Source organism: Lactuca sativa, chromosome 7 (genome assembly GCF_002870075.4).
Source record: "Lactuca sativa cultivar Salinas chromosome 7, Lsat_Salinas_v11, whole genome shotgun sequence".
Taxonomy (NCBI): Eukaryota; Viridiplantae; Streptophyta; class Magnoliopsida; order Asterales; family Asteraceae; genus Lactuca; species Lactuca sativa.
The window spans coordinates 131,749,779-131,758,999 of NC_056629.2; the positions used below are offsets into that span (position 1 = coordinate 131,749,779).

General features: G+C 34.3%; 1 pseudogene; it reads right to left on the minus strand.

Moving 5' to 3' along the window:
* Window positions 1-7,350: 7,350 nt before the first annotated feature.
* LOC111921327 (pentatricopeptide repeat-containing protein At2g15690, mitochondrial-like) lies at window positions 7,351-8,347 on the minus strand (annotated as a pseudogene).
* Between the last annotated feature and the right edge of the window lie 874 nt (window positions 8,348-9,221).

Genomic DNA, 9,221 nt, shown 5'->3' on the forward strand with positions numbered 1-9,221 from the left:
TAATTAATGCATATTAAATGCTCAAAGTTTAATTAATGCTCATTATATCCTTAACATGTAATATGCATTAATTACTTTCTTAAATAACTAAAATGATTGGTCCGGAATCAATCTTAAATGCACACAATAGATAGTTAGAACAAAATAACCTAACCCTATATATATATATATATATATATATATATATATATATATATATATATATATATATATATATAGGGTTAGGTTATATTGTTTCCAGTAACTATGGTGTGCCAGAATGCACAGATCTGGACCATCGAATGAATAGAATCAACAATTATGATCTGAGGGTCTATGATATTACAATAGGGTAGCATGTATCATATAATCACACAATTTTTATCAAAAGGGTATTTTGGACAATTAACTACATTTATAAAAGGAAATTTTCAGATTTTTAGGGATGATTAATTCTCCTAATTTAAAAAAATATGAATTTTTTAATTAATTCAATTTCAATTTTTACCGATTTTATTCTATCAGAATATTTTTTTTTTGTTAGAATGATACTCTTTCAGAATTTTATTCTAACAGAATATTACTGAAGAAAAAAAATTCATGAATAAGATGTTCAAATAACAAACATTCTAACATATTCTTATACATCTGAACTTAAATACAAATTCATACATATTCTTACAGACTAAAAGTCTTATACATTTTAATATAGTTATACAAATTCTAAAAGAATATAAACAAAAATGAATAACATTCTTAAAAAAAATAACAACATTCCGCTAGAATACTATCATGTGCCATGTTTTCTTCTTGAATTCTTGAATCCTGAAAGAATATTGCTGTTTTTGGATGTTGAATCTTGAAATTCTGAAAGAATATTGTTGTTTTTCTTCATTCTTTGAGAATGAAGTATCATATATCTTTTTTTCATAAGTTTCCTCATCATTCCTGCATCATCCTAACAACTGCACCTTAAGCATACAAATAATTAATTGCAATTCTTTCAGAATACAACAAAAATATTCTTAAAGAATAAACTATTCTTGCAGAATGGTTTTAAATATTCTTAAAGAATTTGTAGCCTTCCTTAAACTAAAGCCTTCTTTATCAGGTCAACAACAAACTTGAAGTGGCACACCAACCACACAGGAGCCCACTTTTCAGTTTTGAGTGAGGTAGATCGAATCAATCAAGACTTGGTTTTAGATAAAAACATGTATTTTTAGGTCTTGATAAAAACCTTAATAAATTTTTTCCATCCTTTGAAAAAGATCAAGTACTCGACTGAATTAGTAGCCAAACTTTGGGAAAACCTAAACTTGATAAAGGAAATTACAGATGATTGATTAAAACATAATAGTAGCATTACACTGTTTGTGCAAATATTGAATCTGAGAAATTGCAAAACCGTAAGTGACTTAATTTCTTCCATATATACTAGGTTAAGTTTTGGCAATCAAAATTGGGTTTTGAAATCTGAAAACATAATTCACAATCAAAAGTTAAGTACTTTTGAGATTATGTGCACCAGTATCAGATGTCAATTTGAATTACTGGCCTAAAAAAATTAAAAGTACCTGGGATTGAATGTGACAACCATCAATATTCGGTCAAGTCAAAGTCAACTAGAGTCAACAAGTCAAACAGGTCAACTCAATTTGCCCGTAGGTACTAGAGTTTACGTTATGTAATTTCTAAACAACTCTTTATTCCAATAAGAGATCATAAATCGAAAAGTGCGTACATCTAGATCTCCTTAACCTAAAACGGTGGTTCATGGAGAGCCCAAACCGATAAAACAATGTTACATACTCATCGGGAGTATGCAAGATCCTTAAACAAGGCTTAACGGGGTTTACGGACCTTGCAGTGCGAAGCCGGACACTCAAAAAGGTCACAAATGAAACCTCTCTCAATCGTTTTCACTCTATCTCTTCTTATCGAGAATCTCTCCCAAATCTCTCTAAGTATGTGAAATCTCTCCCAAATATCTCTCTGTATGTGAAATCTCTCCAAGTATGTCAAATCTCTCCCAAATCTCTCTAAGTATGTGAAATCTCTCCCAAATATCTCTCTGTATGTGAAATCTCTCCCAAATATCTCTCTGTATGTGAAATCTCTCCAAGTATGTCAAATCTCTCCCAAATCTCTCTAAGTATGTGAAATCTCTCCCAAATATCTCTCTGTATGTGAAATCTCTCCAAGTATGTCAAATCTCTCCCAAATCTCTCTAAGTATGTGAAATCTCTCCCAAATATCTCTCTGTATGTGAAATCTCTCCAAGTATGTCAAATCTCTCCCAAATCTCTCTAAGTATGTGAAATCTCTCCCAAATATCTCTCTGTATGTGAAATCTCTCCCAAATATCTCTCTGTATGTGAAATCTCTCCAAGTATGTCAAATCTCTCCCAAATCTCTCTAAGTATGTGAAATCTCTCCCAAATATCTCTCTGTATGTGAAATCTCTCCAAGTATGTCAAATCTCTCCCAAATCTCTCTGAGTATGTGGAATCTCTCTGAAATCTCTCTCGAAATCTCTCCCAACTTTCTATAATCACTCGGGGCATCCCGACCCTCGAATTTGGCGAAAACAGCCCAAAAACGGAAGTCTACGCGAAAAACGGACTTAAGGAACCGAAACCCCTCTCAGGAACCGAAACCCCTCTCAGGAACCGAAACCCCTCTTAGGAACCGAACCTCCTGATGAAGAGGAACCGAATCGAAGGTACTGTTCACTACTAACCGAACCTCGCTTAAAAGGAAGAACCGAACCGAAGGTACTGTTCACTACAGTTCATTCGGTTCTGACTTCTCGCCTTTTATCTCCGGACCGAACCCTCACCTTCGCTTCTGACCCTTCGGACTGAGCCTTCGGACGGACCCTCGCCCTTCGCTTCTCGCTTCTGGCTCGCGCCTTTCGTTTCCGACTCAGCATCAGCATGGACCGAGCCTCGGCCTAGGGACCAAACCTCGGCCTAGGACCGAGAGGTCTCGCTGGGAACTCATTTTCTCCCGGTTTTCGCATAGTTTTACGTTTAAGGCCCGTTTTTAATTATTTTAACGCGGGGTTTTCACCCAAAATCATATTTTAACATAATAAACCCTAAATATTCACAATTTAATCATTTTTTCATAAAAATCTTTATTTAAATAATAAAAGCAAGTGGGTAAAGTACAAAGAGGTGGAGTGTTGACTTTGTTTTACTTTATGACACAAGCAACCACTCCCACACCCACTCTATGACCAGCCACACCTCCCCACCTTACCTAGGTCACATCAATGTCCTTTCCACTTAATCATCACTCTTTCCCACGTTTTTGAGAGCTGAATATTCATCCTCTCTCCTTACTTCTCTCATTTGCTCTCATTTCACAAGAAGATCAAACTCTCTCCTCTCTCACTTTCTCTCTCTAGAAATTCAAGATTCAAGGGCTGATCTTGGGATTTTCCTCCACATTTGGTAAGCATAATCCATTCTCTTTATGATTATCTCAATTATTCCCACTCAAAATCATAGATTGCTTACACAAACATCATCACATTCTTGTTAGATCTTCGAATCTTCAAGTGATTCTTCAAGTGTTCTTGGGTTGAACACTTCTCTTCTTCAACACTTACCTACTGAAATCACTCAAGGTGAGTTCATACCCCTATATTTTCATGTTTTCTCAAGTTTTTAGGGGGGGGGGGGGGGGGGGGGGGGAATACAAGTTAAAACACCAAGAACATAACTACACTTTTCTAACAGCCTTCATCAGAAAAGTTCAACTCCATTCACGGACTGTTTTGGACATCTTAAACATTTTAGTTTTCAAAACTGTTTTAGGTGCATGTAGTTCCACTTCCTAGCTTTAAAATGACTACTTGCACATCTCCATACGATTTTTCTACAATTTATGGTGATTTTTACAAAACTGCCTATCATTTCAAACATCAATCTGGACCAGTCTGTGATTATGGACTTTTTCACACAAGTAAGAAGTCATTAAAAATTATAATAAAAATTATGAACAAACTAGACTCATTTTACAAACTCTCAGAAGTTACAGAACTTGATTTGGACATTTTATGATTTTTCTACAATTTTTCCAATAACAGTTACAGAAAATGTTATTAACAGGAAAACACTATAAATTTCATTTCACCTTGTAACATGTTGAGCAAGGTATACATCATTATGTGATTATGTGTTGTTGCAATATATGACAATTTTGTATTCTTATATAGACATACATCAGAAAACAAATGGATTTATATCTCCACAAGTATGGTAAATATATAAATGATATTACAAGGCTATATCCATTAAAATAATAAACATTGGTAAATTATGACAAGTAAGGCTTATGCTCACTACCCACACAAATAATTAATAAACTATAATAGGTATAGTTTAGGGTTATTTTACATAACAAACTCATTATTAAAGGTTTTACACATACAAAAGAGTTATTACCACTATGGATAATTATGATAAACTATAATAAGCATAGATAAGCCATTATACCTCCACAAACGAACACGCTAGTTATAATCGGTATAGTTATGGCATATATATATATATATATATATATATATATATATATATATATATATATATTACAAACAAAGTGATAAACTATAATAGGTATAGTTTATGTTTCATCTACCCTATGAACTTAATTAAAAGAAAGGAATTCACCATCACCACCACTTTTGATAAGCTATAATATGCATAGTTCATGTTCACTATCCACTATTACTATCCGATGAACTATGATATGTATAGGTTATATTCACCATCACCACCACTTTTGGTAAACTATAATATGCATAGTTCATGTTCACTATCCACTATTATTATCCGATGAACTATGATATGTATAGGTTATATTCACCATCACCACCACTTTTGGTAAACTATAATATGCATAGTTCATGTTCACTATCCACTATTACTATCCGATGAACTATGATATGTATAGTTTATGTTCACAGTCACTATTACTATTTCGTACACTACACTAGGATTGGTTCCGGTTATCGGGTTTAAGTCCACATACACTTACGCATTGCCAGTTTTCAGCTATAATTTCTAAGTGTATATGATAGAGTTATATAGAATCTAGTCGTGATTGGCTTAGAATTGGTGGGCCCGCCTCATCTCCTGTTCCTCGTTGGGTTGTGGACCTAGGGCAGACCCACTATATTCAACGTTTTATCTAACTTAAATCTTATATAACTTATATACGCTGGACGATTATAGGGGAAATCTACGGGTCAATCTAGGGTTCAATAACACATCATATAGGAATATTCTGTTTACACTTAACTAAGAAAATATTGGACTTTCTGGAAATTTACTCTATCGATTTTATAAGGAAAACGGTTTTTACTCCAAACAAAACTCTTATGAACTCACCAACTTATTTGTTGACACTCTTTCAAAACTACTTGTATTCTCAGGAAATCAGTGAAACAGGAAAACTTCAGCGCCTTGAGGATGGGACGTTAAACCGTCAACAATTTATTGTTGTCATCATAATGTAATTGATTTTGAAACATGTAAACATATACTTTGGTGTAACTTTTTCAATTATATTTATGATGGTTGTATTTACTTTGAGCACTATTATACACGTTGTTGTGATACTGTACATGAAGTCCTCCACCCCCGGACGTTTCCGCCATCCTTGGTTTGGGGGTGTGACAGTGAAATTATTTGGTGGCGACGCCCTTTTCATCTTCAGTTACAAGGGTTTAGTCGTGTGAAGAAGCGGAGCAGTAGAAGAAGCTAACCGTGAGACAAGATAACTTATAAGAGGGAGAGATTGAGGACTTGGAGGACATAAGGGGAATTTGTGTTGGCCATGACTGCCTGAAACATAATCGAACCATTTTATAAGTAGCGGAGGAGACGAGGAAGAGGCTACACACGTTTTCCATCAATTCTTGTGACAAGTTCCCTCCACCACCATCATCACCGATGATGATTGATCGATTAAAGAAAAAATGAGTTTATTAAAAGAAAGAAAATCTTAATAATTGATTGGAGAAGGATAATTACCTGGTAATGAGTTTTGAATCTTGATGATTGATTGTAGAAGAAGAAGCAGAAGTCGTGGATTAGAAACGATGATGAGTTAGATTTAGGGCTAGGGTTAAGTAGTTGGTCAAAGAGATTTTTATGGTAATTCCCATTAATTAAGGGATTTTGTTTTAATTATCATTCTAAAGTTACATAATTACCCTTATTCAATTTTTTAATTATTTAATTATTCCTCAATTCCTATTGGTGCATTCAGTCACACAATAGTTGTCAAAAACATTTGAACCTAGCTCTCTCTCTCTCTCTCTCTCTCTCTCTATATATATATATATATATATATATATATATATAAGAATTATTAACCAATGAACTATTTTTTTTTCAAATTTTAGAGTATTTTTTATCAATAAAAAAACTAAAAATACATAAATTCGTAACTTTTGATAATTTTCCAATGATATCAAATTCGATAAAAAAAAATTATTTTTTTTCGTCAAATTCACAGTGTGGATCTGTGCAGATTCACAATGCAAATCTAAATTCACACAGTGAATCCGAAAAATATATAATTTATTTTTTAACATTTACAATGTTAAGTTATGAATGCAAATACTTTTAGTTTTTTTTTCCGATAAAAGAATAAATTCTAAAACTTGATAAAATGTTTGGTTCCTTAGAAAACCAATTATAATGGATCTCTCTCTCTCTCTCTCTCTCTCTCTCTCTCTATATATATATATATATATATATATATATATATATATATATATATATATGTTATTGTGACTATAGCACAACAATGTTTAATATATTGGTTTAAATGGTCTCTTGTGATTTTTTTTTACCTTTGAAGGGTACGGACTTATATATATATATATATATATATATATATATATATATATATATATATATATATATATATATATATATATATATATATATAGGTTATTGTCACTGTAGCCCAACAATGTTTATTATATTGGTTTAAATGGTCCCTCATGATTTTTTTTGCCTTTGAATGGTATGAACTTGTGTTTTACTGGTTAATTTGGTCCCTTTACCTAATTTTGAAGGTTACAATGTCTTGTCAACTGCCAACTAGGCAGGTGAGTCAACAATGACTAAGTGGTGAGTCGACTCATCATTGCAACGTAATCCAAAACCTAATTGCTACGTAGATAGAACTAATCCATCAATTTACATTGGGACGTGAGGGCTTACGAACAGTAACAATGGAGCTTCTTCTTTGTCATTAACACGATGTACTTCTCCTACGTTCTAATTCCAAAACCAGAATCTTGGAAAGTGTATGTGAGATTTTCGATGTGGTGGTAGGTGTAAATCAGGGCCACCGCCCTCGATTTCGATATTCATAGACTTTGTTCTTCTTCCTTTCAAGCATATTACTTGCAGATTAATTAAGTAAAGGAAGTTTGTGTAATGCGATTGATGGTTGAAGAAATGTTATGGCTCGATCTTTGAGCTCGATATCACCATGGATTCGAGTAGAATCCATCAATGATTCCCATATTTCAAATGTAGGTTCAAAAGGAATGTTTTCGATGAATTCAAAAGCTTCATTTAGATTCCCATATTTCCCCAAAACATCAATAAACCCTAAATAATGATTAATTTCTGGATCTAGATTGTAGTCGTTCTTCATTGATTTGAAGTGTTTGAAGCATTTTGAATTGAATTAACATTGGCACATGCTGAAAAAGTAATCGGAAAGTCTCATTTTTTGGAGTTAACCCCAGCTCTTTCATATGGTCGTATAACAACAAACCCGCATTGCCCCCCCCGTTACCTGTGTAGCCCTTTATCATTGAATGTTATATGCTTAAGTCATCTCGTTCATGCATTCTGTCGAACACCCTGCGTGCATCCCTCATGTTGTTGCATTTTATGTATAGTACTATTAATTTAGAGTTCAAATTCACAAAACCGTAATAGGGAGATCGAATAAGAAGATGCTGAACCTTCTTCCCCGGTTCAAGATCATTACACAATTCCAAAATAAGCTCGAAAACATCAGATCTTGCGGGCACACCTTGAGATATTAACTCAATTGTTTCTTTAATCAACCTATTTTTGCATAGCGCCATTAAATCCACACCCGGTGGCGTAGATATGTTGGTGCGATTTCGTGTTTTGGGAAGAGTTGGTAGTTTTGTGGATGTGTTGATTCGACGATTGGTGTTCGATTCTACCGGAGTCAACATCAGGCCCACCGCTGGAGCCGAAGAAGACATCAGTGGAGCTACAGAAGAGGACATCGGAGCAGGTGAAGATGAAAGACGGTAAGGGATTTGATCGGATTCGGGTTCTACAGAAAGCATTACCAGAGGTGTTATATGTGACAATTGAGTTGACATCTAAACCTGCTGATTAGGATGGATCTCACCCGGTAATTTAACAAAATGGTTGGTTTAAATTTATTGCTCAACAAGCTTTATTTTACACTTTATACTGTCATTAGTTACGGTATTATACATGTCAATTTAATAGATATAATTATTATAACACAAAAAGTTACAAGTAACATATTTAAATTTAATAAATATAATTATTATAAATATCTGTAACATCCCCAAAATCACGAATTTTTTTTTCATTTTTAAACCAAGTAAAATCATTGTTTTCAGATACCATCCAAATCAAAACCATTCGTTTACAAAACACTGTTCCCAAAAATAGCATTATATATTAGAGTGTCCCCAAATCAGTATCAAAACCAAGAGAATGTGCATGATTATGCCTTCGTCCTGTCATAATCATCTGAAGTACCTGAAACAATAAACTAAAACCGTAAGCACGAAGCTTAGTGATCCCCCCCCACAGTACCATCACACAACCATACAAATAACCGCATGCATGCATGAGCCTTCAGCCTGACTGGACCGCCGTATTGGGCCTATAGACTATCTGGACTGCTCTTAGAGCCTTCAGGATGACGAGACCGCCGCACCGAGCCTACATCCTATCTAGACCGCTCTCCGAGCCTTCGGCCTGACTGGACCGCCTCGCAGGCCTTTAGTCTATCCGGACCACCCCGAGTATCTTGGCCTTCAACACATAGCAGGACTGCCTCAACCCAATCGACCATATCACATAAACATATACCATAACAATCAATAGCCAGCAAGTACAAGTAATCATATAGATCTACAAATCACTACCACATAGCAACATCCTTGTATACCAGGATACAGA